Source organism: Chroicocephalus ridibundus, chromosome 10, assembly GCF_963924245.1.
Source record: "Chroicocephalus ridibundus chromosome 10, bChrRid1.1, whole genome shotgun sequence".
Lineage (NCBI taxonomy): Eukaryota > Metazoa > Chordata > Aves > Charadriiformes > Laridae > Chroicocephalus > Chroicocephalus ridibundus.
The window spans coordinates 562175-571378 of NC_086293.1; positions in this window are offsets into that span (position 1 = coordinate 562175).

Here is a 9204-nt window from a genome sequence, read left to right on the forward strand (position 1 = left end):
GAGCTCCTATTTGTGGAGCGCCATCCTCTGGGCTGTTCCACGAGATTTTCCCGGATTAGTTTTGGCCTCCATCGGACCGGTTTAATCTGTTTCACCAAGGAGCCACGGGAACGCTTGCACCGGGACAGGAACGGGGAGGGCGGGACTAAGGCTTTTGGTGGCGGTAGTTGCAAGTCTTCGTGAAATTACAGCTTAATTTCTCATATACTCTCCAAAATGCATGAAGATGATGTTTATCTGTAGAACGAACAAACAAACTCACAAAGAAAACCCTGAAGGAGTGCGCTTAAAGTCTGAGGGCGAGGCGAAGGTTCGCCCCACCAATGCAAGGACATTCTTGGGTTGATGAATCGATGTTGTCCCCTGAAAATATCAACTATGGTTTTATGCTACAGTTTAACAACTCTTACGCCCCCAGGTAGGATTGCTAGAACTACTCCGCTCCTTGTCTGTACACCTGGCAGCAGTCGGTTGCGTTACACCAGCTAATCCCTTTGCGGTGTAACTGCAGAGCGACACGACAATTTCTAGTTAGGCACTGAAGATGCTGCTCGGATTGTGTGCAACAAACTAGCAAAGCGTATTCGCCAGGACGCTTGCGCGGACCGTATAGTTCCGCATTTGTTGTAACGGGGGCTTTATCTGCAGGGTGATCTAAGGGAGAAACATTTCATAAACAGAAATGCGTGCAAATGACAGACGAACAAGAACAGGCCTGTGGAAACAGCAAGACAGTGTGACTCCAAAATACGTTACTAAGAAAATAAGAAAACAAGAGGAGGAGAATATTTAGCCTAAAAGCCTGTCTAGTGAGCGCCTATTAATTAAAAATATCAATTTCTTTGACTCTTTTTCTGTGTAGAAAAAAATGCAGTGCCTGGAGGGAATGTCGCCTGTGCCGTGTTGGGAGGGTGCGTCCCCGGCGACGTTCCGTACGGCCGATGTTGCTGTCTTCAGTCTCCGGGCTAATCTGCCAGCTAACATAACGCTCCTGCTTGCCACGGCGTCAGGAGTTTAGTAGTGATCACTCGTTTCTTGCAAGTAAGGCTTGAAAACAAGCTACTAACTTTCCAGAGGAGGAAGAGGGCAGATTCCAGTAGACATATTTAGATGCCTAAAGGTAAGGAGAAGTGGACCTGAAAGCCCCATGTGCCTAGTTTTGTGGGATGAAGGCAAAGAAAATTAAGACATGGGTGCTTTTCGGAGATCCCACTGGATAAGATGGTAAAATTGAGCCATGCAAATATTTACAGAAGTTGCAGTTTCAAAAATATACTACATCTTGTGATTTTTTTAAAGGCTGATGAGGTACACGGACCTACAGGACCAGGAAAGGGTATTTTTCCACCCAGGACTTAGCAAGAACACTGAAAAACTATAAAGACCACTTCTGTGAGCTCAAAACCAAGCAAAGCAGCCAGTTAATATTATTTTGAGTATATGATTATTTTGAGTATTGTATTGAATGTTTATATAGAAAAGGTTCAAGCAAATATTCCTTAGTGGCTGCTGGGGAAAACACTCACATAGAAGCTCCTCAAAAGATGACTTCATCCTATTCCTTTCTTTTCTTCCAAGACGGTTGATGTCCTTTCCCAGTAAAGGAGGGGGGTTTGCTGCTTCTCGGTGCAAATTCCCCCAAGAAGGAGCTAGCACAGCTGCAGAGTGAACTTTTTTCCCCTTCTGTAGGGAGCATGGTCCCTCCAAGGTAATCCCAGACCCGGTCTCTCCGATGTGGAGTCTGGGTCAGCCACCCTTCCCTCATCCCGCCCTGTGGCGCTGGGACGTGCCGCTCTTAACCACGTCATCAGGTTTGACAATTAGCAAGTGAAGTGTGGTAAAATGTCTGGGATTCACTAACTGTTTTTTAAAAAAGCCAACCAACAAAAAAGCTGGATCACATTGGAGATACTAACGATGACTATTTCTGAAGTAACGATAATAGGACGAGTGGGGGGAGGGGGATGTAATGAAAGCTGATTTTTGCGATTTTGCTGGAGAAAACCTGAGAGGAAGTTTAAAATTTACTTAAAACCTAATTAATACTGATGTTTAACTAGGAGGATGTACGTAACGCAGTACTTGCCGATTAAGGCTACATACCCGAGGCAAAGCTTGCCCTCGCTGCGCACAGATGAGGTGACTTTAAGCTGGGGTGAAGTAGGCACACCCAGATTCCCACCATCCTGGCAAGTCAAGTGTCGAAGTTGGTTAACTAAACTGAAAATGACCTTATGGGTGGATCCCACAAATGCTGCGGCTTTTTACTGAATGGGATGTTGGGTTAGAAGGACGCGCTGCGAAGGCCAAAAATGTACCTGCCCCGTTCTCTTCATGTTGCAAGCATTTTGAACAACTTCACATTTTTAAAATATCTCTGGGATTTTATCTTCAAAAACGTCAGCAGAGGGACCTTTGAGTTGTGACTGTCCTGTGCCGAAATACCGAAGGATGCTTAACAGGCAGGAGAACCTTTAAAACTTGATTATTTGTTAAACAGATCATACGTATTAAAAGAGCACAACTTTAAAAAATAAATTCTTGCTAGCACTTGCATAATCCATTATTCTCAATAACAATTTTTTTTTTTTTTTGCTTTTTTGAAGCGGATTAATTCTGCTTTCCAAACAGTAACATATTTGAGGAATTACAAATCTCCATATTTAAGTGTAAGGAGAGAAGGAAAAAGAACTGTTCATTTTAGTATTTGCTGCTTCACGTTGCTTGACATTAAGAAAATATTTTCTCCTTTGTCTTCTCCTTGAAACCTTGCTGCCTATTTTTTACACAGAAATTTTAGGTTAAAACAGTATCCCAGTATTCAGGTGGTGCACGCTAACTCAAAACTAAGGAAAACGCTCGGTTTGGCCATTTCATAATCAGAAATATTTTTCCCTTAATTTCTGGTGATGAGGCTGTTCCTAACTAGGACAGTTTGTATACTTATTGCAAATCATATTGAGTAAACATTCAGGTAGCTTCTACTAATCCCAAACGTTATTATCTTATTTTCCTGGATGGCTTCCACCCTGGAATTCAAATTAATGCAGCTCAAGGCTTTATCAAGGGATAAAGAGTAAAGTATTTGATCCAGCGGCAGAACATTAGCTCCCTGTTATCGCCAGATGAACAATGAGCCTTTATTAAGCCAATTATTAAGTCTTCGAGACGGAGCATTAAGATCTCCCTTTAGAACAGCGACGTCGCTGTCGGGTTAACGCCCCAGTGCTAATGACGGCTCGGCAAGGAGGGGTGTAGAGCGGGATCTTACCTGCATCTAAAGAAGAGCTTCAACTTGTGCCTTATTACGATGGGGAAAGCACTAATTCTTTTTAGCTGGTAGTCCTGTGGTTATTTAGTAACAGGTCTCAAAAATAAGGCTAGATTTTGTAAAAGCGAGTTCCTTGTCGTTTTCCATTTCTCCATAGGGACAGGACTCACGGCTATCAGCTACCCCCAGTATGCACGCGCTTTTCACACTTAGGGTGTTAAGTTGGTTCGGGTTTTGGGTTTTTTTGTTTGGTTTTTTTTTTTGGTTAGTGCAAATACTTGAGTCAAAGAGCAGAAAGCTCAAGGAGAACAGCCAAAGTGCAGGAACCTGCTGTCAGCGCGTCACCAGCAAGGTTTCCTCTGCGGGTACTGCCGGTGAGGTTAGCAGAGCTGTGCACCACCGCAGCCTCCCCTGCCGGAGGTTTGCTGTGCCTCAGATCTCTTGGCAAAAAGTTGGTGTTTGCTCTTTCCTGACTCCAGCTGCTTCAACCTGAATAACCAGCCAGGGAACCGAGCGGGCTCAGCATAGCGTGCGTATCGGTGTCAGCGGCTCTGAAGGTGCTGCCGTGTTGCAGGATGAAGCAGCTGCCCAGGTGAGCTGAAGTAGCGCATCTGACGGTGCTCCGAGAGCTGGGCCAAAGGAAAACTGTGCCACCACTGTAAAGTGTCAGACCAAGCTCCCTGTCTTCCTTCTGTTCTCCATGACAAGGGAGTCTTGGGCCTTCAGATCTCGCCACGAACAAGAGCGCTGCTTTTCTCTGGCAGGTTCTTGTCCTGCTGTTGGGTCTGTGGAAACTGCTGAGCAGCCATTAGAACCATAGAATCATAGGGTTGGAAGGGACCTCTGGAGATGATCCCGTCCAACCCCCTGCCAGAGCAGGGTCACCCAGAGCAGGTGGCACAGGAACGCGTCCAGGCGGGGTTGGGATGTCTCCAGAGACGGAGACTCCCCCACCTCTCTGGGCAGCCTGTGCCAGGGCTCTGCCACCCTCACAGCAAAGAAGTTCCTCCTCAGGTTTAGGTGGAACTTCCCATGCTCAAGTTTGTGCCCGTTACCCCTTGTCCTGTCCCCGGGCACCACTGAGAAGAGCCTGGCCCCATCCTCCTGACACCCACCCTTTCAGTATTGATAAGTGTTGATAAGATCCCCCCTCAGCCGTCTTTTTTCCAGACTGAAGAGACGCAAATCCCTCAGCCTTTCTTCATCAGAGAGGTGTTCCAGTCCCCATAGCATCGTGGTAGCCATTAGGTATCAATTTTGGTCTTTGCTGACATTACATTAGGAACCAGCAGACACAAGAATGAATCCAATTTTCAGGCACAGTGTAATTTGTTTTTCAGTTGCGGAAACAAAGCCATCTGAACTCTGCAGGACCTGCTGGGGGTTCTGCCGGGCAGTTCACTGGGGCTGGCACCTTCTGTTACGCTGCCGGCAATTCATCAGAGAGAGTGGCACCTTCTAGATGTCTCTGAATTGCACCTTTCTACGGGCTGCCAATGAAACTACATGCCTGACTTTGCATCACTGATAGTGGTTTTTAGGGTTTGTGGTTTTCTTAAGTTACCACTTTTAGGTACAGCACTAGAATGGTAGGGGAAGAGAAAATGTTGCATCTTCGACTTCTACCTTTTTTCCTTTATGCTATATGGATGAAAGCCTGGGCATATTTTTTTTCCTTTACATAACACAGGAATATATATATATATATATATATATATATCTCTTTTCTGATTGAATGTTTACCTTCTTCAAAAAAAAAGTTTGCTAAAAGTTTGTTCAGCCTTTAATTGGAACAATGAGGACGTGGAATAGCTGAGAACACTTCTTCCACGAGCTCAGTTATGCAGAGGCTTAAAGCGTATTCCATCAACTCAGTCAAATACGCAGTTAAGCTCTCGGTGATGTTCACAACCCCCCTAGTTATCAACTGTCCACAGCAGAACTGGAATCACAGCCCAGAGAAGGGCTTGTGGTTCTGTCTTTCTAATCTAGTTGCAGAAGCTGGTTGGGCAGTGGAAAATACATGCCTTTTTTTGTCCCCCCTTTGTTTCTTATAACCCTTAGAGTCATTATTATCGTGAGGTTTCACGATTCCTCTTCTGACTTGAGTTCGGACTCTTCATTCTTCTTGGGAATGACTTTTTATTCTCACCTGGAAGGCTCTTCCCAGAGGTGTGGTTAGACTCACTTTTCCTGCTTCATCATATCTACGGAGCTCAGGAGTCTTCTGAGAAACCTGACAGAACATCTCCTAGCAAAAGGGCAACACATATATCTCCTTCCATTTCTCTATCATTAGTAGGAGGCGAAATTGTCGTTGCTGCTTCTCCCATCCCTCTGAAGGCCAGCTTTCACCAGTGTCCCATTTCAGAAGGGATGTTACTCCCACAGAGGCAGAAAAAAGCTAGCAAAAGCAGCCACTGGTCCAATCCCAAATATCTATTCCTACAAAAACTGATGCGTTTCAGTGGGGGTGAGGAGAAGGGGAATCACAGAATGGTTCGGGATGGAAGGGACCTTAAAGATCACCCAGTGGCACCCCCTGCCCTGGGCAGGGACACCTCCCACCAGACCAGGGTGCTCCAAGCCCCGTCCAACCTGGCCTTGAACCCCTCCAGGGATGGGGCAGCCACAGCTTCTCTGGGCAACCTGGGCCAGGGGCTCACCGCCCTCACAGCAGAGAATTTCTTCCTGATATCTCGTCTAAATCTCCCCTCTTCCAGTTAAACCATTACCCCTCGTCCATCCCCATCTTTCCTGTAGCACTTTTAGGTACTGGAAAGGGCTCTAAGGTCTCCCCTGAGCCTCCTGCCCTGGAACTGGCAGGAGGAGAAACAAGAAAGTGTGGGGAAACTGTGTATGCATGAAGCTGATTTTTTAAAAAAACAGTGAAAAATGAGAGGTAGGTATGCAAGAACATAAAAGAGGCAGCAAGGAAAAAATGGCAGCAATGAGGTAGGATGGACTACGGAGCAACTCGAAGCAGCTGGATCTGCTGCGGGCAGGGATTGTTTGGCATAAAGCCTAGGAACAACTCAATTCCAAAAAAGCAGCTGGCAATTTAGTGTAGTCTGGTAGTACAGACTGCGCAGTGTGCATTTCCCCGTCTTAAAGGGATCGGCTAGCACATTTATTGGCCATCAGGGGCTAGGAAGAGGCATATGAGACTACAGGAAGAAGGCACAGTGCAAGAAAAGGAGGAGAATGTGTGGGAGAGGACGATGTTCCCTGGCATATTTCAGTGGTTTTGTGTGTGGTTTCAGACCCTCTCATGCAAGTCTCCTGGGCTGCAGCAATCCTCTTTGTTTGAGCTTCAGTTCATAGAATGATTTCCTATCAAAGTATACCAAGATATTTCTTCTAATTAATATCTGAATCAGTCTCAGTACGGCTGTACTTAATGTCAATACCGAGCGTAAGCAGATACATTTGACTAACCTCAGGGCAGGTTACTTTTAAACATGGTTTTAACTAAATTCTTTTCTACGTTGTTTTAAGAGAACTAAGTTTGCTGCCCAGGCTACCTATGGAAAGCCAGTAGCCAAGACAGCGGCTGTGTCCGTACCAGCTTCCAAAGGTGAAATAGCCAAAACACTGTGATACCTTGTCCTAGTGATGGACATGCTCCTGGGGGGCGCTGCGGGCTCTGAACCTTCGGTACCCTCTGGAAATGGTGCGGAAAAGTCATGGATAGAGAGAAAGAGAAGGCCAGTTAGGCAGAGGCAAGAAAGCCGGGCAGCGCAGGACAGGTCCACGGAGAGGGAGCCGCAAGGTTGTGTGGGGAAGGTGGCAGTGGGTCCCCGAGTGTTTTAGAACTTAATATTCACTGTGTGATAACCACGTAGTGCCCAGTTCTACCTTACTCATTTAGCGCCTGCATCTCTGTGACGGCCTCACTGGAAGTCCCTCCTTTAGCCCGCGGTCGTTGCGCGCAGCTGACACGTGTAAGTGCAGATGCTGTTCTAAGTCTGCTGGGGTGGTCCGTTTCCAAAAAAAGCTTCCAGGTTTTGCGTGATGACAGACTACGAAGGCTCCCGACACAAATACACATATTCTGATGTGCAGTTGTTTCTACCGCACAGTCTAAAACTGGTTTTCAGCGTGGAGAAATCTTTTCCAAGACTAAAGGGCAGGCAAGAGTGCAAGTCCGTGCGAGGCAGTATACCTGCCCGTTGAAGACTTGACAGGAATTCTTGTCCTTTCACCTTTGCTGGCTGTGGTTTTCATTCTTAGTGCCCAGCAAATCAAGGCATACATTGGGACAGATTAGTTAAAATTTGTACTAGCAGATCAGTTTATGCAGCACGGCTGGAGGATCTGGCCAATAGGAAGGTGCCTCTTAAATCATATTCTTTTCAAGTCTGGCCACCACTGACGATCGGAACTGTTTTTTCTTCCATGCGGCGTTTGCACGGAAAGCTCCACATTTCCAGTTCCGCCCCCTCCCGCTGACTACAGACCTGCTACATGCCTGGCCCAGCTCTCTTTGTAACCTCATCTCTGTGAAAATAAGATTGACTGTGGTCTGAGAGAAGGGAGGAGAATCCCCAGTGGGAGGTAAATCTTCACATCTTTCCAAAAACTCTTTTCCAGATATCAGGATACAAGGGGTAAAAAACAAACAAACAAACAAAAAAACTACAGAAGCCCAAATGCCAGTGCTTCAGTTTAGTGCCAGGGGCTGGTTTCGAGGTCTTGCCTCTATAACGTTATTATAAAAGGCACGAGCCATGAATAAGTTCACGGAAGCTCGCTGGGAGAAGGCGGGATGCCCTGTTCGTGCTTTCCTTCTCCCTGGCTTCCCGCAGCGTTGCAGGGAGTTGTTTCACCTTTGTTAGCTTTTTCGTTCCAGGTGCCGGTACGTTCCCGCGGAGAGCGCTGTCAAAGCTTTGTGTGGCGTTTGCAGATCCGCTCGTTGCGCTTGACCACCCGATGCCACTCGCCGCTCGCAGGCCCTGGGCTGCCGAAGGTTGGAGCGGTTCTGCCGAGCGAACAGGAGATGGCAGCTCAACACCGGTGGCGTGGGCGGCGCACAGCGTCCTCGGCTGCCAGCAGAGAAAGTGGGAGCTGGGAGCAAAGCAAAAATTGTCAGGGTTCTTCCACGCTAAAGGATTTGCCTTCTGCCTCAAGAGTTCTCCTCCCTCCCCTCCCTCCCCTTACGCCGCTTGGCTCTGCCAGTTGTTCCCCGTGGCTTCTCACAGCTCATCTTGAATGTATTTCTTGCTCTTCTGACACGTTGCTAGCTCGGCAGGTTTGGAACATAAAGCTTTATGAATGGTTACCATTGCTGCAACTGATTAGCCGAAGAATCACGTGACAGACAATAAATGGAACCACAAGTGTGAAGAAATTTTTCTACTTTTTTTTTTTTATCCCTCTGGTAACTCAGCTTGGTTCTTGAGACTTTGCCATTTGTCAGCGTGCCACGTACATTTAGGCCTGTGCTGGACCTGCCGTGACCAGGAACCTGCCCTGCCTGCTAATTTTAATGCCCGGTAGCAATGGGTTGTGGGCCAGCAAAAGCTGTTTCCAGCCGCACGTTAGGTCAACAGGCTTGGCGGAGCGGGGGGTCAACCAGCAAGAGCTCAGCCTGCATCTGCCACTTTGCCCGTCCTTAACCCAGAGTCCGAGAGCGCTGTTTCAAACCCACGTGGCCAAGATTTCGTCACGGGCGAGTACAGCAGACTGCGGGCGGTTCTGCGGGAGGCGCCGGCAAATCGGTGAGCACTTCCACGTATTTTCTGCTCACCACGTACCGGTTTGTGCAGGGGCTTTGTGAAAGGTAAGAAGCCAGGCAAGCACTGCAGAGAGGTCGAGTCCCATAGTGCAGAGAGGTCGAGTCCCATAGTGCAGAGAGGAACAAAGCGAAAACTATTGAAATAAATCATAAATCTCATTACCTAATGGATAGCATGGCCACATATGCCTGGCAG